Source organism: Pleurodeles waltl, chromosome 12, assembly GCF_031143425.1.
Source record: "Pleurodeles waltl isolate 20211129_DDA chromosome 12, aPleWal1.hap1.20221129, whole genome shotgun sequence".
Taxonomy (NCBI): domain Eukaryota; kingdom Metazoa; phylum Chordata; class Amphibia; order Caudata; family Salamandridae; genus Pleurodeles; species Pleurodeles waltl.
This window is the reverse complement of record NC_090451.1, coordinates 589,201,981-589,228,836: the sequence shown is the minus strand read 5'-3', so window position 1 is coordinate 589,228,836 and position 26,856 is coordinate 589,201,981. Positions and strand designations below refer to the sequence as shown.

At 46.4% G+C, this 26,856-nt stretch overlaps 2 protein-coding genes across 5 annotated transcripts in view; one reads left to right on the top strand and one right to left on the bottom strand.

Moving 5' to 3' along the window:
* The window catches only part of DUSP23 (dual specificity phosphatase 23), a 145,314-nt gene extending 122,735 nt beyond the window's left edge, over positions 1-22,579 (bottom strand). For 2 of the 3 annotated variants that reach the window (XM_069217757.1, XM_069217760.1), the window contains exon 1: positions 22,439-22,579. The gene's annotated coding sequence lies outside the window, so the exon portion shown is untranslated. The remainder of the gene's footprint in view (positions 1-22,438) is intronic. The other variant, XM_069217758.1, reaches the window with a different exon arrangement.
* A 399-nt stretch (positions 22,580-22,978) lies between these two features.
* POLR1H (RNA polymerase I subunit H) overlaps positions 22,979-26,856 on the top strand; it is a 156,724-nt gene continuing 152,846 nt past the window's right edge. The window contains exon 1 of one of the 2 annotated variants that reach the window (XM_069217761.1): positions 22,979-23,212. The gene's annotated coding sequence lies outside the window, so the exon portion shown is untranslated. Of the gene's footprint in view, positions 23,213-23,234; positions 23,381-26,856 lie in introns of those variants that run through there. The other variant, XM_069217762.1, reaches the window with a different exon arrangement.

Below are 26,856 nucleotides of genomic sequence, written 5' to 3'. Positions count from 1 at the left end.
TAGAACGGTGGCAGTACAGGGTTGGGGGATTAAAACCAGGAAAGGGGGGGCAGTGCCTGTAAGATGGGTGTAGGTAGGGGAGGCAAAGCATATACATCCATTGGCTGGATTGCTTAATGAGAAACAAAAAAAACTGGGATTATTCACAGCTTCCCTAAATTGTGTGATCCTAGGCAATTGTTTAATTTCACTTTCCCTCCGTATTCTTCATTATTATCATATATAAAAGGACATTGAAATAATTGAAATACAAGACTTCTATGTGTGCATTGTACACAAACTTCTGTGTTTGATTTAATAAACTAATGTTTTTCATGCATTATAGGATCCCAGACCAAAATGTGTACTTAAAAACTGACTTGCATTATTTTCAGGGTGTTGGGGGGCGAGAGAATGAATGTAAATTCATGTTTGAAAACTATTGCTTAAAAAAAAATACTTCTCAGTCCACTGGTGTAAAGTGATGTATTAGGGAGAAACAGTTCTTCATGTTAATGAACTACACTCTTTGAAGTTTGAAAAGACCTTATCATATTTTTACACTTTTGCTGCAAGATGTCTTTAAAAATAAAGGTGTTTCTTAAAGTTAGGCTCTGCAGGATAACCTAGTTACTACCTTTCATGAACTTCAATTAATTAAGCTTTAAATACAGGATTGCCTATTTATTTACCTAGTCGAGAAAACAGCAGCCCAGTGCTGCTCTTGACCTGTGGGACACATGTAAAGGTCAGGAGGGCCGCATGCGGCCCCCAGGTCGTACTTTGAGTATCACTGGTGTATATAATAGTGTGTTGACTCACCTGCTAGTAGAGTATTGACTATACAGTATTTCAGTATTTGTGTCACTAAAATAAAGTACCTTTATTTTTGTAACACTGTGTGGTTCTTTCATGTGTGTAAGTGCTGCATGACTACAGTGGTGTTGCACCAGCTCTTGCATGTCTCCTAGATAAGTCTTGGCTACTTATCCACAGTTATCACTAGAGATAAAGAGTGTAAGTGCTGAGTGACTACAGTGGTGTTGCATAAGCTTTGCATGTCTCCTAGATAAGTCTTGGCTGCTCATCGACAGCTATCTCTAGAGATAAGACTCATTTTATTTCTTCGGTAGGCCTAGCAGCAGCCCATTTTTCACACCCTTTGTGAAGAGTGTTTCCAATGGGTTCCACATGCGTTGAACTTCAATTTCTTTCTCAAGGTGTGCCACATGAAAGTAAACATGTCTCCAGATGAAACATTTTGGGGTCTGCATGACACCATGCTCCAAACCATGCTGTGTGTAGAATGCACAGTTTGCCACCTTAATCTCTATAGTAATCTGCTCTGGTAGATTATGAGTTTTGAGAAAGATGTGTTATGAAGCAGAGATGAGTTAATTCAGTTTCAGTGTGGATTTTCCATTGCCACCTACTCCACTTCACTCCAGGAGCACAGACAACAAGAAGTTAAAACTCTAGAGCTATTTACACATCAAATCACATATTTTCAGGGGGTTAAAATTGAATATTTGACATCGTTTTGACATAGTACTTCTTGAGCTGTAGTACTTGTACACCTTAGCCATGCAGAGTGGATTATTAAAGTGCACACTAAATTGTTGGTCGACTTTCTAAATCTGAACATAACCCCTTCAATAGGCCCACCTTTCGGACCCTATGAGAAGGTTGTTTGCATGGGGTTCCACATACGGCCAGCTTCAATTTCTTTCGCAGGCTGTAAGTGAAGAATGTAAACATGTCTCCATGCCTGTGAGGTGGAGTAGGAGTTGCTGGACTCTAGTATGTTGCTTTTTTTATTCCCCCTTGGTTTTATTCGCCAACAAGCGGGGTTGTGTTATGACCTTGGGCACACCAACTGTTATGCCCACTGTATGACAGGATTTTTAAAGTGAAGCTGACACAAAAGCAAGCCTGTTTGAGCCCATACCTGCCTAGCACCAGGACCTCTGGTCCACAAGCTCATACTCTGTCATCCAGACTTCACTATTAAATCAATCACTCAGATGTCATGTGTTTAGCGCAGCTTTTCAGCTGAGTGAGTATTGAGGTACTTGCTGCTGGTGTTTATTCGAAAAGCCAGGTTTTCAGTCCCTTTCTGGAGTGGTTAGCAAGGGTGAGGTGCAGAGGTGGATGGCATTCCAGACCTTGGCAGCGAGGTGGGAGAAGGTGCGTCCTCTGGCGCACCAGCGGTGTATGAGTGGTTTCTGGCCGGTTAGTAGAGGCAAAGGCAGTGGTCTAGGTAAGTGGGTCCTTAGTTATGGAGGCCTTTATAGGCATCAGTCAGGAGTTTGAAGTGGCATCATTTCTGGATCAGAGCCAAACAAGGTCCTTCAGGTGCTGGTTGATGGGGTTTCTCTTGGGCAGGTTGAGGATCAGTCTGGCAGCTGCAATCTGGATCGCCTGGAGTCATGACTTCGGTGGTACCTACATATAGTGCGTTGCCGTAATCCAGTCTGCTGGTGATGAGGGCCTGCATCACTGCTTTCCTTGTGCTGATGGGGAACCACTTAAATATCTTGAGGAGCATGCGGAGCGTGTGGAAGCAGGCTGCAGAAACAGGGTTGACCTGGCATTTCATGGAGAGTTAGCTGTTGATTATGATGCCAATATTGCAGGCATGATCTTTTGGTGTGGATCCAACCTCTGCTGGCCACCAGGAATCATTCCAGAGGGTTGAGCATCTGCTGAACATCAGAATGTTTTGCCCATGTTGAGCTTAAGGCAGTTGTCCTTCATCCAGGCAGAAACTTTATGAAGAAAGTTTCTGAAGTTGATCTTTTTCTTGGTGCGGTCAGTTGAGAGCAAAAGGACGAGCTATGTGTCATCAGCATAAGAGATGATGTTGATGTTGTGTGATTTCACAAAGTCTGCGAGTGGTGTCATGTAGACATTGAAGAGTGTTGGGTTTAGGGAGGAGCCCTGGGGGACGACACAGATGTAAACTGTAAACTTTGCACTTGTTTAGCGCACTACTCACCCATTAGGGTCTCAATGCGCTGTACGCATACCGCTGTGGAACTCCTCCTGGCTTTCCTGGACAGCCCCAGGGTGAAGCCAGGCATCCAAGCGCTGTGAGGGCCGTTGTGGAAATTAAGCAAGCTATTGCCCAGAGTTACAGAGTGGGACCCATTAATTAGATTTGGCACCGAGGCGAGAATTCTCTGGTCCCAGGGAATTGAGCCCAAGACCCGTTGAGGTGGGAATTGAACCCTGGTCCCGGGCCAGATCTCTGCATCAGGGTCTGCCGCTCTAACCATTGTGCCACACTTCTCCAGCACCGGAATGCTTGATCTGTAGGGTGAGAGGGATGGGGATTTGAGGACAGACTCTGGTTGAGTCCCGTGAGGAAAGATGCCATCCATCTGAGTGCATCGTCTGGGATTCCAATCTGGCATAGTCAGTTGATCAGTGTGTGGTGGGAGACTGTGTCAAAGGCGGCGAAGAGGTTGATCAGGATCAAGATGGCTGCTTATCCTCTGTCGAGCAGGGCGCAGCGGTTGTCTGTTGCGGCGATCAGGGAAGTCTCAGTGCTGTGACTAGCTCTGAAGCCTGAGTGGGAGGGGTTTAGCAAGTTGTTTCTCTCCAGGTGTTCAGTAAGTTGGAGGCTGATGGCTTTCTCCAGGACTTTGGGCGGGGAACAGGAGCAGAGAGATCGGGCGGTAGTTCTGAAGCTCGCTGGGGCCTGCAGAGGGCTTCTTGAGGGGGGGGGGGTCTGATCTCTGCGTGCTTCTAGTCTTCCGGAAAGGTCACCAAGGTCATCAAGGCATTGAGGAAAGTGGAGAGCTGACAGCTGATCTTATTTCTGAGGTTGAAGATCCTGTGGGGGCAAGGGTTGGTGGGTGCTCTTGAGCAGATGGAGTTCATGAGTGTGACTGTGTTCGGTGTGCTGAGCTGTCCTCATGCGGTGAGCGTGGTTCAGGGTGGAGGTTGAGGGTATGCTGAGGAGGTCAGAGGGTTGGGGATCGAAGTTACTATAGACGGTTTCTACCTTGTTGTGGAAGTGGTCTGCGAGGGCATCACAGAGTTCTTGTGAGGGGGAATAGAGTTTTCGATGGCAGATGGGCAGGACAACTCTTTGATGATGTGAAGAGATCCTTGCTTTTGTTGGGGCTGCCTCCATCCAGGTGGTCACAGCCTTTTTTCGGTGGCTTTGATCCGGCTGTGGTAGTTGTTGAGGGTCGTTTTGAAGGTGGCACGGTCTGCGTGGTTTTAGCTAGTGCGTCATCTTCTCTCCAGTTGTTTGCACCTGTGCTTTGATTTGCTGAGTTCTGGGGTGTACCATTTGGCTTTTTTGGTGGTACTGTGGGTCTTGGCTGCTTTGGTCAGGGCGACTAGGACAGCGGCGCTGATGAGTCAGTCGTTAAAGTTCTGGACAGCCTGATCTAAATTGGTGGTGATGTTTGGCTTTGAGGAGCTGAGGGCTTCTACTGAGAAACCTTGGTCCTGCCGCAGGATAGGGTGCTGTGGTGGAAGGGTCGGTGCTGGGGAATCCTCAAGGGTGAAGTGTACGATGTAGTAGTCTGACCAGGTGAGTTCCATGGTGTGGCTGTAGCTGATTCTGTTCTTGGACGAGAAGATGGGATCCAGTGTGTGTGCTGTTTTGTGTGTGGGGCCCGTGACCAGCTGCTTGAGGCTGATGTTGTTCAGGCTTTCCAGTAGATCTGTAGTGTTGGTGGGGTCATCCAAGTGGTAGTTGAGGTCTCCCAGTAAGACGTAGTGTTCGTATTCAATGGCAAGTGGGGTGATGAATTCAGTAGTGGCGTCTGTGAGACTGGCTCTTGGTCCTGGTGGTCTGTATGCAAGGGTGCCTTTGATGGTGGTGTTGTCATTGGAATGGAGCTGGAAGTTCATGTGTTCCATTATGGGCGTGGTTTCGTCAATGGTGATGGTGCAGGTGATTGATTCCTTGTATATGATGGCAATGCTGCTTCCATGCCTGTTGGTGCAGTCGCGGAGTTTCACTTTGTAGCTGGGTGACATTGCTGTTGCAATGTCCGGGGCCAAGACGGGGTGAGCCAGGTCTTTGTGATAAAGGTTACGTCAGGGGCGAGGGTGGAGAAGCATTCCCAGACATTGGTTGCGTGTTTGCAGAGTGATCTGGTGTTTAACGGGATTCACTTGAGTTGTTCCGAGCTGTCTCAGTCGGCGGGGATGGGGAGGTGTTGGTGGCAGTGACCAAGGTCAGTCCTGGGATGGAGGAGTATCAGCAGTGGGTGCAGGTAAATGGTACTACTGTGTGGTGGGGTGATTCAAGAGAAATTTAATCGCATTCAATAAATCAGGTATATCAAATTTGTGTACATTTATCAAATCAGTAAAGCTAAGTTTGAATTTTGACGCAGCATGTGAAAACCGTGTCATTTTTGTAGCTAGTATGTGGATTAACAGCAGTCCCTCTATAGAATTTACTACATTCCACCATAGAAATTTAGGTACTAAACAAGCTAGCTCTTATTTAACTTGCTTTCCTATAAATGCCGTTCTTTTAAAAAAACGACAAAAATAAATTGGAATTTTCAGATTTATTAAATGATTATTCACCAGAGATTGTATTTGTTATGGAAACCTGGGCTGATGCATCATCAGGCCCTAACTTGATTACGACCATATTGACGGACTATTCTATTTTCAGCCATGATTGTGTGCATAAGCAGGGAGGAGGCCTTGCGACTGTGTACCGAGACCATTTGCAAGATACCTTCCATCCTCTATATTCTACACATTCTAAAGGTTTACTTTTTGTTTTACTTGGTATTTCTAAGAATCATATGTTCACTGGCCTTTTAATTTATCGTCAGTCCGGTACTAGAACAAATTTTGTGCAATGAGTAAGTCCATTAGCCAAACCTTTCCTTTCTCAACCAATTTCACCATTGTTGGTGATTTTTATTTCTATCTAGAATCGGATAATAATAGAAATCGTAGCGGATGATGGAGGGGTCCGGAGCACTCTCAGAGTGCGACTGCCATCTTGACGCCCTAAGCCACGCTCCCCACCTTTGGAGATTTTACCTCCAAACCTTTCTCCCTGCCCTGTGGTGTCCTGCTATGGTCATCACTGACCCCACTCTATTCCATATTTATGCGGCCCCTCTAGCAAAGCCGATACATTTTTTTTGCTTTGCTACCATCCCCTGTGCTGATGCTACTCAAATCCTAGTGTCTATCATCATCAGCATGGTGGAGTTGGTGCATTGCTTTAACAACTGTATGCGATCCGTCGTTAGCTGGATATGCAGTCACTGCTTCAAACTAAACTCATTAAAAATGGGGGTGCTCCTCTTTGGTAAGAACACCTCGGCTTGGAAACACTTTTGGTAGCCACAGACCTTAGACCCTCCTGCCACACCGGTAGCCAAAGTGAGAAATCTTGGGGTCATTTTTTACTACAAGCTCACATTTACTGACTAGACTAATAAGCTTATTTCTTCTTGTTTTGTTTTTTAAAACCATTGAAGAAAATGTTGCCTTTCATTCCCTTTGAATTACAGAAAACAGAAAACAGTCATCATCTCCTTAGTCCTGTCAAGGTTAGACTACTGCAATTTACTTGGACATGCGGGAAAGCTTTTTAAAGAAACTGCACCGGGTGTAGAATGCCACTGCGCACCTCCTCGAGAACTTTAGGAAGTTCAAATCAGTCTTGAATGTATTAGAGAATTTACACTTGCTCTCTGTAAAAAAGAGAGTGGCCTTCAAATTGCATATAAAGCTCTCTACCTTGCAGGCCCCAAATATTTAAAGAGAACATTATTTTCGTATTCTCCCAGAAGATGTCTTCGATCGCCAGCTTCTGAAACAGTGATGGTACCCAAAATTCACAAAGTCTCCTAGGGTGGCAGAAGCTTTGTCTATTCCACCTCTCCACTCTGGAATCAGGTACCTAGGCACCTTAGATGCCAGCCAAATCTGTTGATTTGTTAGAAAACCCCTCAAAGCTTGGCTCTTCTCACTCCCTCTATAGTTTCCTGTTTTTGGCTTTTCGCAGTAAAGTTTTTTCGCAAATGCTAGTGACAAGACGCCCACGGGCATTTGTTGCGCTTTACAAATATAGAATATAAATTACAATAATTTTTTAAAGTGTATTTAAAAAACATCTCAAGTAAAATATTTACTTTTACTTTGCAGTACAAAATTACTAAACGTTGCATATAGAATTAATTTAATTATAAAAAAAATAATGTTGCATTTATTATACATTTAAAAAGGTTATTAAAATATTTTATTTTAAAAAAACATTTTTTATCTATATATTTATATCAACATTCAGTTATATGTATATATAGTTTAGGAAGTCATACATGATTTTTTAATTTTTTTTTTAACTATTTCCTATGGGGTATCATTTTAAGTCCCTGTGACCATTATTTTCAAAGGGAGGGTGTTGTAGTACCAGTGGGTGGTCATCTGTGGTACTGGGCTTACTCCAGAGCGAAAGTACATTTACTATTGTTTTGGGTCCTTTTCGCTGTAGTAACTTTAGAATCGTAGTTTATGAATAAGAATGGGCTTTCTCTAGTGGGTGGGTATCTATCCCTCTCTAAACCCCTCCCATTTAGTAGTAAATATTCACCATTTTTCATCCACTCCCCTGCTCTCTTCCCCATATACTACGAAGTAGTAGTCTTACATGTGCGAGGATTTCCCAATAAAAAAAAGAGAGGAGAAATTGAGGTGGGGGTATCCAGGTGCGGGTTTGCAAATTGCGTTTTGTAGCAATTAGTATTAAAGTAGTAGTATTTTACATACAACAAAAGGCAGTTTGTGAATCATGGATGCCCTAAGTGCCTAGAGGCCTAGGAGAAAAGCGATATTGTATATACCCATTGTAATAGGGATGATTGATGGAATCTGCTGCTGTCCAGATAGAAAGGACTGTACGTAACAGCTGGATGGGGAAGCACCAGGCCTTAGTGAGCAAACAGCCATCAGATTCGCCAAGACTCTGCAAGTTAAAAGCCCATCCTCATTAGGCACATCAAGGTGCCAAGGATGGAGAGGAACTACCAGTCTTGGTCTCAACAATTATTGAAGTAGTCCAGAAGTTGAGGGGAGGGCTGCAACAAGTCTTGTGTAATGACTACCTCCAATGTGGGCCCTGGGTGGAAGGTTAGCCACTACAAAGGGGTAAAGAAGACCTCCTCTCACACTTTGTGCAGTGTGCGAGTGTTTTCAGTGGTTTCAGGGTTTTATCAACCTATCCAAAGTTTTTAATCCCTATTCAAAAAAGGGGAACCCAACAGGGTTTGAAAATTTGCCCTCACCCACTAATTGGTGGCATGCTTCATCATTGGGCATGCTACTATGCCAAGGTGCAAGCCAACATCCTAGGCGGAGCAAATTGTTTTTCAGAGCTTGTGTGAAACCGGAGACCACTTTTTGTAACTTCGGGATCTGCTCTATAAATCCTGTCAAACTAAAACTGCCTAGGAAGGTACCTTCTGAATTCTTTTCAATTAATTTTAATAAATTAATTTAATTTTTAATTAGGTCCCCCTGACCGGGTTAAAACCAAAATGTGGGGAAGACTGCGGACATTAGTGTCCCTGACCCCTTTCCATTCATTCATACCAATGTGTTTCGGCCCACTCCGCAGCTACTTAGGGTCTACAGGGTATCACATCCCTCTACTCAATCACCCTTCCACTAATTACCTCCACATTGCTAAGTCAGGAGAGTTGAGATTATCAAGTCCAGTTTTCACTGTAAATACCTCAAAAATACTGAGTTTCTTTATATCATTTTCTAAAACCGGGGATTGAGTGGGGCAACACCCTATTGTCACACTTACTCCAAGGAGTCAATGCCGCCACAAAAAGCCACTCACACTCTCTCTGTTGTTAACCACTGAAACAAGCCTTGCAGTTTCCCTGACTGGAGTTTCAGGCCTAGATTAACACTTAGGTAGAACAGTGAAGAATTTAGGGAAGACTGACATCATGCTTTCAATATAGTAGTTCCCTCCCCATTTCTAAAACCACCACCCAAAGAGGTGGTGGTACTGCCCTTGGTGAAGGGGGTGAATATTTCATCAGTCTGTATGGCCACTTGCCCCCCCCCCACCACACAGTAAGGTCCAGCATCAGTGTTTATGTGTTCCCATAAGAATTCTTACATACATGCCTTTCCATTGAGCCACAATTATGTTAACATTATGATTTCGGGGGGCATGGCTTGGGCGTCAAGATGGTGGTCGCACTCTAAGAGTGCTCCGGACCCCTTAGTCATCCGCCGGCAGAAGCCCCCGCCATCCTGGAGTCAAATCCGCCCCGACGATCCCTGGTTGAGGGGTGAGTTGGTGGGGGCGGAATTGGCTGAGTGAGCGCTGCGAGGAAGCGGTAGCGGTGCCTCGTGGGGCCGGTTGGTGCTGCAGCCTGGGCGGCGGCGACTGGAGGCTGGGGCCGCCCCCCCGGGCGCCACACCGGGTGCTCGGCCATCGGAGGCGCAGCAGCCTCGAAGAGTGCTGAGGAGGTGTGGAGGCGGCACGTGGACCGGGGCTTGATCCAGAGGCGCGTTGGGCGGTGCAAAGCCCACGCGGTATCGAAGCAAGTGGTGATCCCGGCTGGGCCGGGCCGGACCACGTGAGAGGAGTGGGGCCGGCCCCGCGGCCTGGCGGCATGTCGGTCGCCTTCAGTTTTGGGGTGGAGCGGCGAGGTGGTGGTCCCATGCGACGGAGCCTAGGGCTGGGGCGGCCGAATGCAGAAGACCCACGAGGCAGGTGGGTGAGAGCGGAGGAGCAAGGATCTGGGGCCTGGTCAGCGGCGGCTTAACGACATGCGGCTGGTCTCCGCGATGCTCGTGGCTGGCTCCTGGGGCGGAGGCGCCTCGGGGGGACAAGCCCGTGCGACAGAGGAGCGAGAGGAAGCGGTGGCTGGTCCTGGGCCGCCCCGGTGGAAGGGACGGGCCGGGGCATGGGCACTGAGCAGAGGTATTGAGACGACGGTGGCCTGCCTGACTGCCCGCCAGGTACTATTGGGGGACCGAGTGCGTGGCCAGTGGATGGAGGACCCGGCGCGCAAGGAAACGGGTCTCGCAGTTGCCCCGGTGGATGGGGAACCGGAGCACTGGGACTGCAAACAGGAAAGCCACGAGAGGACTGCTGTGGCCGGGCGGACCCGGCTTCCGGGGGCGCCCCTTCGAGTGGAATGCAAGGCGTGCGAGGACCGACAAGGGGTGCCAGAGGCGAAGGAGACTTCTTCCCCCCTTTTTTTCCCGGGATCCGTTGCTTTTGTGATACTGGGTGGCAGCGGTTGAGGCGGCCCTGAGAGGAGATCATAACATTGAAGTGTTGGGGTGCCTGCCTGGCTCAGTGAGACAATATGGGGAAGGACAGAGCTAGCAGACAGCCCCCGATGACAGCAGCGGATTGACAAGTCTACCACGCAAGCACCCCACCCCCAGGGTGTGGGAGACCTGGCACCTAGGGGGTCTGCACCGGACAGAGTGAGTGCGATCCTCCAGGCCATCCAGTCCTCGCAGCTTACAGTGGAAAATAAGTTTGGCGAGGTGCGTGAGGACGTGGGTTCGTTGCGGCAAGACCTCCAGACTGCAGTAGTTCGAATCACGGAGGTAGAAGGCCGTGTTTCCCAAGCGGAAGATGAGCTTGCTGGACTCAATACTATAGCGGCTCAGCTGCTGACCCGCAAAGGCGAGTTGCACCGCCATGCAGAAAATGCGGAGAACTGCACCAGATGTTACAATCTGCGCTTCGTCGGTTTCCCGGCGGAGGCTAACCAGGTGCTTGAGTTCTTGGAAAGCTGGATTCGATCCTGGATTCCAGAGCAGTGTTGCTCCCACTGGTTTGTATTAGAACGGGCACAGAGGGCTCTTGCGCCCCGCCCTCCACATGGTGAACCAAGGAGACCAATGATCGCCCGCTTCCTGAACTTTAAGGACCGTGATATCATCCTTAGAGAGGCCAGCCTCTGCCCAGACCTCCGATGGGAAAACCATAGCATTCTGGTGTTCCCAGACTACACCCGTGAGGTCCAGGCCCAGCGCCGCTCATACGAAAGTGTTAAGCAAAAACTCAGGGTGATGCAGCTCACATATATGCTCCTCTTCCCCGCTCGCCTGAAGGTCCTTATGGATGGGAAGTCCTTCTTCTTTGAGTCCCCTGAGGCAGCTTGGGACTGGTTGACTGAGTAGGGCGTTTTGGCTCGGAGGGGTCCCCCCCCAGACTGCGGAGGGCTCTTCGGGTCATGGCCCTGCTAGGCACGCGAGGGGGACGCAGACGCACCAGATCCCGCCGCAGGAGACGAAGTGGTCCAGACAGCCCCGCGGGCAGGGATTCGGGGCCGTGACCCTGTCGCCTGACAGGGGAAAATCCCATGGACGCCCCCAGAGTCCAGGGTTCTGCACAAGCGGAGGAAGAAGATCGTATCAGCCAGACTCCTGCACTCAACTGATGGGCGGAAATGTGGACTCCGACCAGCGAACTCACTCGAGGGCGCATCTTCCCTGGTAGTAGCTGGTCCAGATGGGTGGGGGCTAGATTGCAGATAATCCGGCTGAAGGGAGGGGTCCACCACTCCACACCAATGACAGGCCATTTGGTCCTCTGTTTCTGGTTGGGTCTTAGGGCGACAGGTGCTTCAAGAGTAGAAGTATGGGGTGGGGGTGGTTGGGGGGACGGGGAGTTCATTAGGTTACTATGTTGTGATGTTTCAGTATGGTTCAACTGTTGTTACCTTACCTTTTCCCTTTTCTTTCGGTGTTCACTCCTGGGCCCACTGGCGGGCATGCGACACATAACCTCTCTGGTGCACCCCACGCACAGCCCTCGTTGACGCAGGTCCTTTCATGGAATGTGAACGGGCTCTTGGACAAGATCAAGAGATCAGAGGTTTTTAATACTCTTTGCAGGTATGCCCCATCCATGGTTCTGCTCCAAGAGACCCATCTGCTTGGCACTAAATGCCCCATGCTTGCACGTGGGGGTATACGACAAAGTCTACCATGCAGGGTTTTCCAGGGGCTCCAGGGGGGGGTGGCGGTTCTCCTGCACTGTTCCGTGCCCATAGTGATAACTGCTACCCAGTCAGATCCGCAAGGGCTTCCGCCGGGGCTGACTCTATTGGGCGGAGACTTCAACTCTGTTCTGGATCCCACGTTGGATATCTCTCGTCCTGTGTCCACAAATCGCTTTCAACTGGCGTTGTGCTGAGTGGTTGGGCCCAGAGCCTTGGTCTGTGCGAGATATGGCGGGTGTGACACCCCAGAGACCGGCAGTACACTCATACTACGGCGGCACACCATACGCACACTCAGATTGATCTCATTTTCTTGGCGGCACTAGACGTTGCCAGTGTCACTGGGGCAGAGATATTGCCACGCGGGATTTCAGACCATGCACCGCTACAAATCCGCTTGGGAGGTACAGACCCTACCCAGCGCCCACTGTGGGGCGCAGCAGTTTCAAATATCTGGGTGTCCAGGTGGCCTTGTTGCCAGAGTTGGCCTGGGTGCTTAGAGTCTCCCCGCTCACCCGACGAGTCAAGGAGGATCTTCGGCACTGGCAGACCCTGCCCCTTAACCTGCTAGGCAGAATAGCACTCCATAAAATGATTATCCTCCCGAGGTTCCTTTATCTGCTGCAAAACTTACCCTACCCAATACCTCGGAAATGGTTCGGAGACATGGAAGCGGTAGCGCGTCCGTTTTTGTGGTGTGGTACCCGACCCAGGCTAGCTCTTGGCATTTGCCAGAGGGATGTTTATGAGGGCGGACTGGGGATGTCTAACATCTATTATTATTATCTTGCAATGCACCTGCTGGTGATAAATGACTGGATGGAAGGGGGCTGGTCAGACCCGGCATATCAACTGGAACTTCAGACGATGGGTTACCCCGCAGTGCTTGAGGCGCTCTACCGCCGCCCCGTCCCCCGTGCAATCCCAGATGTGACAAGGGTGGTCTTAATGGGCTGGCGTGAGGCCCAGAAGAGGTCAGGGTGGTGGGGCCGTCTCACCCAGCAGACTCCATTGTGGCACGAGGTGGTTGGCAGATTTCAGCCTTGGAGGGATTTCAAAGATGGGACCTTATAGGAATCTCCTTACCTGGTGATGTTTGGGAGGGGGTCGCACATGCGCTCCTTTGAAGAGCTTCAACAACACTTTTCACTTGATAAGACTCAGTTCCATAGGTACCTGCAACTCCGACACGTGCTACACGTATACGTCCAGGTGGGGGAGACCCTTCCTGAGTTCAGTCCCATAGAGGCGAAGGTGCTGATGGGGGGCTTGGGTCTGGGGGGGGGTGTCGCGGATTTACAGCTCCCTAGTTATTAACACCGCTCAGCCACTGGACAAGCTCTGTCGGAGGTGGGAGGAGTGGCTGTGTTCAATGAACGATGAGGACTGGAGGGAGGCATTGATGGGCCCTAGCCATGGCCACCTGCTTTTGGGTGTTACAGCAAGGGTGTGGAATTTATTAAAATATCTACTTGTCCAGGGGACAGGTTGCTTCTCAAATCTACTTGTCCTGTAAAAAGATCTACTTGTCCCTTTGGTGCCATGTAGTGTGGCGACGAATTATGGCAGCAATCTCATTATGTAAGAGCTCTGATAATAACCTCTCTGATTATGCCAGGGCTACTACCATAATAGGGCTTGAATACTTGCAGTTTCAATCCCTACTGTAGCAATTTCCTTATTTTGCCACCTTTCTGCAGATCTGCATACTGGGGCTGGAGGAAGCAGTAAGCAATAGTTCCACGGCTGGAATGCCTTTGAGTCTGCAAACCTACTAACCTGCATGTTTTAAAGATTTTCACCAGCTTCTCTTTAATATTTTCCCATAATAAGAAAGGTTGGGCATTTACTCCTGACAATGGCAGAATTAGAACTTCTTCCAGGGTTGGGAAGGAAGTGGCCGGAGGGAAAATGAACTCAATAGATTTTCACATGAGCAAATCTACACATGTGTATTTACCCATGCTAAATTACAGTTCACAAATATTTTATAGGGGTACGACATATACCATGGGTGCACTTTTGTGACTTTCTTTAAGAATTTGGGGCCACATGTAGGTAGGTTCAGATTTGCGACCCGCAAATTGCGAGTCAGAGCGACTCGCAATTTGCGAGTCGCAAATCCGAATGTAGGATGGTGTCCCTGACACCATCTGTGATTTGCAAGGGCTTCGCAAATGCCCACCTAGTGAATAATCATGAGGTGGGTCGCAATTTGCAACCCCCTTGCGAATAGCGGCCCTCACAAGGATGGTGGCCTGCTGGAGACAGCAGACCACCATGTCTGTGACTGCTTCCTTAAAGGAAAACGAGATGCATTACAAAAACGAAAAATGAAACGTTTTTGTTTCATTTTTTCAGAGCAGGCAGTGGTCCATAGGACCACTGACTGCTCTGAAAAAATGTTTACAGTGACATTCACAATGGGGAAGGGGTCCCATGGGGACCCCCTTCACGAAAGTGTTAGCACCCATTTGAAATGGGTGCAAACTGCGATTGGTTTGCGTTCGCGGTCACAAAGCAATCCTACATTACACTGCGAGTCGCAATTAGGAAGGGAACACTCCTTCCTAATTGCGAGTCGCAAACCCGTTTTGCGATTGGGTAACCAGGTTACTGAATAGCAAAACTCGGTTTGTGCATCGCAATGTGCTTTTTGCACGTCGCAAACAGCGAAAGTCGCTGTTTGTGACATGCAAAAAGCTACCTACATGGGGGTCTTGGTCCCTAATTAGGTCTGGTGTTAACAAAGACATTTTGTTTAATAAAAACTTCTATTTCTCTCTCTATTGGCTGGCTTTACTGAGTGATTGCATTCTGCTCTTCCACAAGGAGCATATTGGCACACAAAGTAGTTTTGTTCAGTGTCAGGAACTACAGTGGCAATCAGTGACATAACAAAACTGGAGGTTGCCCCTTTGCAAAGAACATGGAGGAGCCCCGTCTCCAGACTCACTCAGGGCAGGTGCTGTGCTGAAGGGGCCCCCTGGAGGGCGGCTGCGGGGCCTTTGTTATGCCACTGGTGGCAACGTGTGCTTTTAGAGTTAAAAAAAATTGGTTTTTTTTTTTTGCCAGTGTTTGTTACAATGTTGAGGGCCTGGTAGCTCCCACAACAATAAAGAGTTACAAAAGCCATGTCATAACAAGACACGCATTGATGAAACTACAGGGAGTGCAGAATTATTAGGCAAATGAGTATTTTGACCACATCATCCTCTTTATGCATGTTGTCTTACTCCAAGCTGTATAGGCTCGAAAGCCTACTACCAATTAAGCATATTAGGTGATGTGCATCTCTGTAATGAGAAGGGGTGTGGTCTAATGACATCAACACCCTATATCAGGTGTGCATAATTATTAGGCAACTTCCTTTCCTTTGGCAAAATGGGTCAAAAGAAGGACTCAGGCTCAGAAAAGTCAAAAATAGTGAGATATCTTGCAGAGGGATGCAGCACTCTTAAAATTGCAAAGCTTCTGAAGCGTGATCATCGAACAATCAAGCGTTTCATTCAAAATAGTCAACAGGGTCGCAAGAAGCGTGTGGAAAAACCAAGGCGCAAAATAACTGCCCATGAACTGAGAAAAGTCAAGCGTGCAGCTGCCACGATGCCACTTGCCACCAGTTTGGCCATATTTCAGAGCTGCAACATCACTGGAGTGCCCAAAAGCACAAGGTGTGCAATACTCAGAGACATGGCCAAGGTAAGAAAGGCTGAAAGACGACCACCACTGAACAAGACACACAAGCTGAAACGTCAAGACTGGGCCAAGAAATATCTCAAGACTGATTTTTCTAAGGTTTTATGGACTGATGAAATGAGAGTGAGTCTTGATGGGACAGATGGATGGGCCCGTGGCTGGATTGGTAAAGGGCAGAGAGCTCCAGTCCGACTCAGACGCCAGCAAGGTGGAGGTGGAGTACTGGTTTGGGCTGGTATCATCAAAGATGAGCTTGTGGGGCCTTTTCGGGTTGAGGATGGAGTCAAGCTCAACTCCCAGTCCTACTGCCAGTTCCTGGAAGACACCTTCTTCAAGCAGTGGTACAGGAAGAAGTCTGCATCCTTCAAGAAAAACATGATTTTCATGCAGGACAATGCTCCATCACACGCGTCCAAGTACTCCACAGCGTGGCTGGCAAGAAAGGGTATAAAAGAAGGAAATCTAATGACATGGCCTCCTTGTTCACCTGATCTGAACCCCATTGAGAACCTGTGGTCCATCATCAAATGTGAGATTTACAAGGAGGGAAAACAGTACACCTCTCTGAACAGTGTCTGGGAGGCTGTGGTTGCTGCTGCACGCAATGTTGATGGTGAACAGATCAAAACACTGACAGAATCCATGGATGGCAGGCTTTTGAGTGTCCTTGCAAAGAAAGGTGGCTATATTGGTCACTGATTTGTTTTTGTTTTTGAATGTCAGAAATGTATATTTGTGAATGTTGAGATGTTATATTAGTTTCACTGGTAATGCTAAATAATTGAAATGGGTATATATTTTTTTTTGTTAAGTTGCCTAATAATTATGCACAGTGATAGTCACCTGCACACACAGATATCCCCCTAACATAGCTAAAACTAAAAACAAACTAAAAACTACTTCCAAAAATATTCAGTTTTGATATTAATGATTTTTTTGGGTTCATTGAGAACATGGTTGTTGTTCAATAATAAAATTAATCCTCAAAAATACAACTTGCCTAATAATTCTGCACTCCCTGTAAAAGACTTATAAAAATATGTCAGATCAGTTGGCTTTGTCAGTGTTTGTTTATTTTCATGCTTCCCATATTCGTGTTGAAAATGGTTACACTGATTTTCCATTATAAATATTTTTGGGAAACACTAGCATGCATCAACACATTTTACTAAATGACACTTCATTTGCATCTAATCAGAGAGCATTCTGGGAGCATTATACTTAGCCTCATAGCCTCATGTTTTCAAACATGTGTATAAACGTTTTTATTTTTTTGTACTGGAACCAACGTCAGTAGTGAAGTGTGAACTTAAAACATTTATTTACAGCACTCACCCTAATAATGAAGGCTTTCAAATAATGAACCATAAATACAAGTTCGAACAGCATTATCTTTTGGAAACACATTACCTGAACTGCAGAGAGTTCCACTCTCTGTAAACAGGCAGCCAAAGGGTTTGTGCTGCAGAGGGTTGAGCCTACTTGTCCCAAGGACAAAGTAAACATAAAAACTTGTTGCCCTTGACCCCAAACAAGATGTCCTGGGCGTCGGGCGATAGGAATTCCACATCCCTGGTTACAGACATACTATTTACACATAGCCTACCTCACACCCATTAGATTACATATGGCGGGTCTCAGACCCCACGCTAATTGTCCCCGATGTTCTTGCCTGGATGGCGATTTCTATCATATGGTGTGGTCCTGTCCGATCATCGCCTCTTACTGGAGAACGGTGGTGACGGAGATTTCGGGGGTCTTGTGGAAGGAGGTGGTCGCGGCCCCATTGCCACTCTTATTGGGGGTTATGGAGGGAGTAGGGTCTAAAAGAGTTGATCAAATCTTCTTAGGTGTGGCATGTCTGGGTGCCAAAAGAGACACTGTGGCAGATTAGAAAGTGAAGGTGGCACCGACGTTGGCCAAGTGGCGCCGTGGAGTGGACGTGAGAAGATGCCCGAACAAGTACAGGAGAGTGTGGGGGAGGCCACCTGGGGCGCGAGGTCTGCGCAGGGGCCGTGAACGACCTGTTGCGGAATGACAAGTTATGGCAGATGATACCAGTCATTCAAAATGTGTCTGTGCTAATTATCTTTGATGTATGGTGCTACATGGTAGCTTGCTCGGGGGAGTGGGATGTGACCTGTTTTGTATTGTGTATTCACCGTTTTTGTAAAAAAATAATAAAGCTCTTTATAAAGAAATATTATGATTTCCCCTTTTATGACAGGGGATTGTAAATAAACCATCCTCAGCAACGGACAGCTAGTAGACACACTATTGAGTTTTTGGGCATGTAACCAGGTGGAGACATTATAGATGGTAAATTGTGTCATTACTGTAGACAAAGACCTACATCTGTACAGGTTAGCGCCAACCAACTCAAACTACCCCAGAGGAGTAATAGTACACCAGCAATGGTTTAAAATGGATACACTGCTCAGATGAGCAAATGTTATATCTGTGCTAGGTACTCCCCCAAGGTGGGGTGCCTTGGAGGCAAATATTGTACCCCAGGATTCTGTGCCGACGTATGGTGAGAGCTAGTCTCTGGAATCTGCACACAGGTAAACGACTACGTCGCCCAAACTGCATCAGCATTTTTTTTCTCAATTGCAGTATCCTGGATGGCTGTTCACTGCCTGCACAAACACTGATATGTGATAGCCAGAGCATGGAAGATCAAACAAAAAGGGGCATGTCAAACTTGGGATTCTTTTTCTCATGCCTAAACTACTTAAGGAACGGATAGCTGTATGTTTGGCCCTTTCCAGGATGATGGCTTTTCAAAAATTGTGCTCTAGTGTTTCTAAACCAAGATGGAGATAATCTTTTTCCTTTGATGTAATTCCTTGTTCAGGCTATATGTAAGGAGGCAATGATAAGAGATCGATGCGTTGCAACACTTTTTTTTTCCCCTTTTCAGGTTGAGCGCACAAGCACTTTCCAACATGTTGTCTATCTGCGGGCTTTTAACCACGCCCATCACTTTTGTTCGTTCCTGGGCATGCCTTTATAAAAATGCCTTGATGTCAATGGTAAATGCTTTGCACTTATCCGTCCTTGGGGTGATTTTGTTACCATTTTGCAGACTGACCCTGTGACATGGATAATTGCGCAATTGCCAATATACCTTAGCAAGGGCGAAATACTTTTTAATTTTGTCTCTCCCCTTCGTGCTCCACGGTGCTCACAGCGCGAAGAGCAGGAACTACATCAAAGGGTATTTAAGCGCTGGTCACATTGTTCACACTGTTACCTTATCAGAGTCTTTTTTTTGGCTCCATAGCTTTCCCAAAAACACTTGTAATTGATATAAATGTTTTACTAAAAATAAAAATAAAAATAAAAACACAGGAATCATCAACGAGGCTCTCGCAGCACAGCGGGCGAGCCAATACTACAATATTCACTACACTCAGGAACACTCGCCCCATAATGCTTTGCAAGCATTGTTTTTCAAAATATTTTTGTCCATAACACAGCCTGTGGTAGTCCTAGGACACTGGGACAACCACCAAAACATTCAGCACAACACGCTCTTTCTGTTTAGGTCATCTCTGGGTCCCCACACTAATTTAGTGTGGATCCCAAAATAATAACCACTCCCACCATTCAGTGCCTTTTTAAGCTTTCTTATGGTTGGAACTTTTGTTTTACAGCTGAGAGTAATTTGTGTTCTAACGGCCTTAGTATTTCAGTAGGCCTGAAAATTTGTGTGGCACTACACAATCTAGGGGCTAAATATATGGTTGCACTGCATTAATTTTTGCCATTCTGTTTTCATGTTGTTATGCTCTCTAGGAGCTAACTATATGGTTACATTACCATGTTTCTTACAAATGCTATTCATATTGCGGTTTCCTCTAGGGGCTATTCTGAGCATTACTGTAAACATACTATAATATAATATTCGCTGCACTTGGTGGTCCCATAATGCTTTGCAGGGCATTCTTTTCCAAAACCCTTTTGCTCATAACTCAGCCTGTGGTGGTCCTGGGACAATGGGACGAACTTCAAAATGTTCACCACAACCTGCTATTTCTGTCTAGAGCATCTCTGGGTTCCCCAAATCAGTTATTTGGGCCCCCAAATAATAACCTCTCCCACCATTCAGTATCTTTCTAGCCTCTCTTATGGCTGGAACTTTTGTTTCACAGCAGAGAGTTGTTTGGGTTTAAGGGTCTTGTTAGCAATATCATTGCAGTAGGTCTGCTAGTCTTGAACATGTGTAATACACTAGGCTCTCTAGGTGCTAAATATATGGCTACATTGCATTATTTTCAGTCATTTTTCTTCATATGGTTATGTCCTCCAGGGTCTAACTATATGGTTACATGACTATGTTTCTTACAAGTGCTATTTATTTTCATTGCGGTGTCCTCTATTGGCTGTTCTGAGCATTACAGTCTGATGCCAAAAGTGTCTTTCTGATAAAGGTTTTTATTTGGTTTATATAATAATTGTGTATGCTTCATTAATCTCTACTTATTGCAATTATGACCATGTTTCAGGCCAACTTAACATCCTAAATATTATACTATAACTGTTTGAACAATCTTGATATACTTGGGTGTCCCTTCTAGTTTATTTCTCTCGTTACCTGGCTGTCTTGTGTCTGTTTTTTGGGGAATTGTGTTAGCCAGCCAGCAACAGATGGTGGGGTGGTGAAAGTGGTTTTCTATTGGAATTAGCATGGCAGATTTAAAATAGGATGCTAAATGGCAACATTTTCATTCCACAACTCTGGTCTTCATGCACAACACCAAAAACATTTTACGACAAATGCCACAGTGTAAAGCTACCCCTGTTAACCAAGCACACACTGCAGAGAAGCGGCCAGTTGTTCGCAAAATACTCTGGTGCTTTGTCATTTTTGTGGAAAGCTTTTTAACTGCAACTACAACACACAGTATGTTACAATGCTTTATTCCTATCACTGTACTTATCCTAACTGAACTCAAGTAATCTAAAACGTTTTTGTAGTGTGCAGTATTACAAATGTAGTTAGTCAACCACTTAGGATGGAAGGACTCCAAACTATAAGGCGAGTCCCAATGACTAGCACAGTTGTTCAGCATTTTCATGTTTTTTCCTGCACTGAAAAAAAATGTTGGAGACTGAAGAGAAATACCACAGGTGTGTGTACATACACCATTACAAAAATAACACATTACAGCATAGCTTAATGCAGATTAAGCAATGGAAAGTATACAGCAGTTCGAAGGCAAACATGTTTCTTGACAAGAAATACTTATTTTATAATTTAGAGCAGTCAGGTAAACGTAAACATAGATCTAAGTGATATAAAAACCAATCACTGTACTTAGGAAATTGTTTTCTGGCCTCTTAAATACCATTCAATTGTGGCTGTTTCTAAATACAGAGCTAATACTGCAAGGAAAAGTGTAACACTTGCAAAGCAACAATGCTGCTCATTGCACTACTTACATGTTGGAGGTTATCTAAGGGTGCTACAGTACCTGCCATGCCATTAGCTCCAGCGCCCGGGAAGTAAACATTGTGATATCTCAACATATGCTTTCTATGTTCTGTCCAGTTCCGGCTTTAGGGTGGTGCTACCAGTGCAGCTGCTCCTGGCATGGAGCTCAAGGAGAGGAATGGGGAGGGGGTACTGGGTTTAAAGGCACCTGCTGCAGAGTTTGTTGTTTGTCTAACAGTTTTCAGGCAACAAAAAAAGTTTATATAACTCAGGTGAGTAATGTTCCTGCGGGAGTGAGATCAGACTTTATGATGAGTTAAAACTGCAACTAAACAAAAAGTAGCATACAGAGTTAATATGCCTGCTGCAAAAAACATGTTCTCTGCAAATCACAGAAATATATTTTATGTGGATAACTCATTCGGTTACTGCTTATGTCACAGATATCCTTTTGTTCTTGCAGTTCATAAGGTACAATCTTAATATAGCACAGTGACCTATGAACTGTCATCAGAGAGCTGCATGCAAACTGCATGGCATAGGCTAGAACGGTATGTTTTTCCCTAGTTTTCCATTATCCTAATGTTGCTAAAAATGGTTGGTTTGGATAGAAATTAATTCTTATTATTAGTAAAGCCAACGTCAGTCACTGTGATACAAAACCAAACACTTAAAATGCACTGCCTACTAGTATGGATGACATGATTCCTACACATTGTAATCCTCATTTTCTTAAGTAACATTTCCTATAAACTGGATATAAGGGTATAATTTACTTAGTCCTGCATTTATGTTAATGACTGTTTTTTAGAATTGTTATGTTCAATAGTGTATACGTATATACGTATTATTCTTCAAAAGTATGCCCGTGCACGCATTCTCGCCCTCTGTGCTGCAGCTGCTGTAAGTCACAGCATGAGGATCCCCCGGAGGTGGGCTCCTTCTAATAAACCCACTTGGAAAAGGGCACTCGGTCTTTGCAATACTCCTTCCTCACACTGATTTACACACGTACGATTCAATATTTCTGTATACTTTGTGTGATCTGAAGTGCCCTGTCACCGTAAATTGGTATTAGAGGCACTATAAAACAATTGAAATTGATGTGAGAGATGGGCTAGGAAAAGATGAGGGGCACTGCTTGGGGCGATATAGTTAGGGAGAAAGAGGTCATGGAAAGGGCGAAAAAGACTGTCGAACCGGGAGCCACCATCGCTAAAGCCGGGTCTGACACTGTCACTACGTTCCAGTGAGCAGCCCATGCCAAACTGCAAAACTACTTTTAAGTCTACGGCCTGTCCTAACTTTGAAAACAATCTTAACTCACCTTATAAGTAGTTCCTCGCAGTCCCTCCTGAAAGCGTTCCCTAAGCCTGCAGTGGAGCCACACCACAAGTTTAAGTGGAAGTCCTTCGTGCGGTACCATTCCCCCGCCCCTCAGAATACTGACAGCTCGCTTCAATGCGTCACTGCGCCCTGATAGGTTACAGTCCCTAATGCCCATCCCAGAACACCAACAGGAAACCGCCCTGCACAACAGTAACCCGTAACGTGACGCTACCCTGCTCCCAGAGTTCCGCCTCACAACGAGATACCGCCTCCCCGACGCTGTCTCTATGGGTGTACTGCTCCGGTATATTGATGTACCGCTGCCGCTGGAAAGCAACGTAACACATACATTTATTTGCTGACAAAAAGTGACGCATGTTACTGAGCTCCCGCTTGTTTCACGACTCTAATAAATGTGAAGGCCCGTAAGTAGCGGGTGTACAGACGATGCAGAAGCTGCCACCCACTCACGTGCGGCTGGGTACAGCGTTTTTTGGCCCAGAGGCGATCTCTTCCGGTGCAAGGGAGACACGGCCCCAGGACGCGAAAGGGGTGGAGTTCTTAAGTGACGAGTGAACTGTCTTTGAGTGGAATGGGTCATTTTTTTTATTTTTAACCAATCATTGTACTTGGATCCACCAAATTCCTCTTACCTTGAGTAAATCACTTTAAAACAAGCTTTATATCCTCATTTTTGTTTGCACGTTAAACTTTGTTAGAGTTAGCACCTAAATTAAGGCTCGTGGAAATTTGAAATCTAAGTGGACGCGAGGTAAGACCCACGTTTGAGAACGTCGCTCCTGTTTTTGGTGGGTGGTGTATTGGATTTGTCTAGCGCTTGCTACCGGGTGGTGCGGGTGTCTGAGATCACAGAGGTGCTGTTGAGACACAGAGGAGCTGGATCAGCGTGATCTGCTGCGCCTGGAGCCTCCGCGACAAGGTGAGAGTATGTGACGTTACCTGAAATTGGAACTGGGAAAGCTGGTTCGAGTCCGTTGTCGGTTCAACGTGCTGGGCCTCGAGAAATCACTAAATTTCCCTGTGTCGAAAAAATTAACGTGAGCTTGTGTAGTGTCAACTGGTGCTCATGTAAACCGCTCCAAAATCTGCTGGTCTAGTGGCGCTATACAACACGGCGAAAAAGTGGGGCTGTTTGTTTGTTTATTAGGGCACACCTGAGGGGAGAGAAGGAGATCATGCCTCTTTCGTCTGGAAGAGCCATATCTTGAGATTCCTTCGGATATCCATGAGGGAAGGGGAGGTTCTGAGGTGTTCAAGGAGATTTTTACTCGCCTTGGCTGTAAAGTTTGAAAGAGAGCGTCCTCCACTTCTGGTCCTCTTGATACGACTGAAGTGTACTCCTGCATGGGATGAAGATCAAACTAGTCGGTTGGGTTGGTAGAAGTTGAGGCGGTGGTTGAGGTACTCTGTACTGGTGTTGTGGAGAGCTTTGCAGGCATGGGTGAGTAGCTTGAACTTATCTTTCCTCGAGTCAGAGCCAGTGGAGATTGTGGTGTGGAGACATGGTTATTTTGCAAGATGTTCAGGATGAGTCTGACGGTGGGCTGGGTGGTTTGGACTCGGCTTAGAAAATGGGCTAGGATTCCGAAGTAGAGGGTGTTTCCATAGTCTAGTCTACTTGTGATAAGAGCCTGAGTGACTGGTGTTAAGTGGGATCCACTTGATAATCTTTTGTAGTATTCGCATGATGTGGAAGCATGGTGGGGTTACAGTGTTGATCTGTCTGCCCAGGGAGAGGTTAGTGTCCAGGTTGATCCTGAGGTTCTTGCCATGGTGCATATGGGTGAGTGCTGGGCCAAGTTCAGAGTGCCACCAAGGGGCATCCCAAGGGAAGTGATTGTTTCCTAAAATAAGTAGTTGGGTTTCATCTGTGTTGAGCTGCAGACAGTTGTTTTTCATCCAAGCAGCAAAGTTGCTTGTGCAGTTGCTTGACTTTACTTTCGCAGTGCTGGTTGAGTCAGTAAGGGAGAGGATGAGCTGTGTGTCATCTGGATGTGATACTATATTGATGCCGTGGGCTCTGATGAAGTCCCCGAGGGGCATCATGTAGACGTTGAAGAGTGTTGGGCTTAGCGTGCTTTGAGGGACCTCGCAGATGAGTTTCTTGGGTTGTGAGGTGTGGCGGGTGGGATTTAACTTGGTTTCTGACCGTGAGGAAGGAGGATATCCCCTTGAGGGTCATTCCGCAGATACTCAAGTGTTGAAAATTTCTGATGAGTGAGTTGTATGGGACCATATTGAAAGCTTTGGAAAGGTTGAGGAGAACGAGTGCAGCCATTTTCCCTTGGTCAAGGATGCTTCTGATGTCATTGATGCCTGCAATTAGGGCTGTGTCTTTGCTGTGGTTAGTGGGAAATCCCAATTGAGAGCTGTCTAGGAGTGGGTGGAGTTCTAAGTGGCCTGCAAGTTGAGTATTGACACTTTCTCCATGGCTTTAGCTGGACAAAAGGCAGGAGCGAGATGGGTCTGTAGCTACTGAGGGTGTTGAGGTTCCATATTGGTTTCTTCAATAGTGCATTGACGTCTGCATTTTTCCGGCCAGACGGAAAAGTGTCTGTGGTTATGGAGGTGTTTAAAGCAGTGCACACGGGGGAGCTGATGGTTCTTCCAAGGTTGTATATAAAGTAGGGCATGGGTCTGAGTGGGCACCTAAGTGGATGGTATTCATCAGGGTGGTGGTGTCTTGATTTGAAAGGGTCTTCCAGTTGTTTAGCTGCTGTTTGGCTATGAGGGAGGTGTCCTGCTCGGCATTCATGTAGGTATGCTGTGGGTCGAATGTGTTGTAGACCTTGATAGCCTAGCGTTCGAAGAAGTTTGAAAGGTTGTTGCAGAGTGCTTGGGCCAGATGATTTTGTTGGCAGCTGCAGGGTTGGAGAACTCCTTTACGCTGATGAAGAGTTTTCTGGTGTTGTTGGGGCTGGCTTCAAGTTTGGGAGTTAGGGCCTTTTACTTTATGTCTAGTAATTGTTGGTGGTAGAGGCCGAGGGCAGCTTTGTATATAGATCTTGCAGTGGTGTTTTTGTTTAGACTCCATTTTCTCTTGAGTTGTTTACAGTGGCGCTTGGGCTTCCTGAGGTCGTTTGTGTACCAGCTAAGTTGTTTGTTGTTTTTGGAGGTCTTGTTTCTGGTGGGAGCTGTGCAGTTGGCACAGTGGGTGAGACATTTACTGAAAAGCTTGGTGTCAGCATAGAGGTTCCCAGTGTGTTTGGCTGCGCATTCCAGTAAGGTCTTGGACCTGTTTTCATTGGCTATTTTGTTCCAGTGCCTTGACGGTGCTTTGAGTTTTTCTGTTGGGGTGGCATGGTGGGCGGCTATCTTGAAATGTATTATGTAGTGGTCGGACCATGTGATCGGGGTCATGTGGGTGGTGGTGATCTTGTGGACGGGCTTCTGTTGGCAGGAAGAACAGTGAGTAGGAAAACCTAGGCAGCAGCAGTGTCACTTGGTCAAGCAGCAGCTACTGGATCAGGCTGGAACAAGCTATAGTGGGAGGCCACAGGCAAGTGGCAGACAGGGTGCTCATACTGCCTGGATTAAGGACAGAGGGAGCATTAGAGCAAGGGGCACAAAGGAAATGCTGGTAGCAAGTGTTGGGAGAAGGTGGTGTGAAAAAGGTCATTGGGTCATTAGTGCAGTAGGAAGACCAAAGAGCAGGACTTGGACTGTGATGCATGATTGTGGAACGTGAGCAAGGGACAGAGGTTAGTCACAGAGTTAGGGTGCATAGACATGGAGGACAAAGCAGAATGAATGGATGGACAGTCTGTGACTTAGGAAGAAGAGGAATGGGTTTGGTAGGGCTATGCAAGTAGAGTTTTGGGCAGGGCTGTGATTGGTATGGTTTTGGATATTTTCTGCATAAAGCACTATTTTGATTCCCACAGATTTTGTGATTTACCAGTCCTTTATTTGTAATATTGTAAAAAAGTTCCCAAAGATATGCTGTGTGTGTGCACTCATTTTTAGCCAGTGAAGAAACTTGCAGCAGAGGTCAGATCACCGCCGAAGATATTAACATAGAATTAATGACACAGGCTGGCACTCACTGGGGTCATAATTGTAAAAGCAGTCCAGTTGAATAGCAGATTGGGCTGAGCAGTGGACTCCCACATGCTATCGCTTGTGCAAAGATAATATATACAACAATGGGTTTGCAGTCTGCCCATTGCTCACAATTGGCTTGCTTCATTGTCACTCTTACTTTCTGCCTTTTAATCAGTCGGTGTATGCCGATTTCGCTCCCTCTTCTTTCCACTCGAGCTGTGGCCAAATATTGATTGCTTTGGCTTGATTGATGTCCTTGCACATTGAGGCACTATTATTTTTATTTTTTTATTTTTCCTTTGTTGTCTTTGTCTGTGTTGCTTCTTTTCTCCCACCCCTGTTGTCTATTCC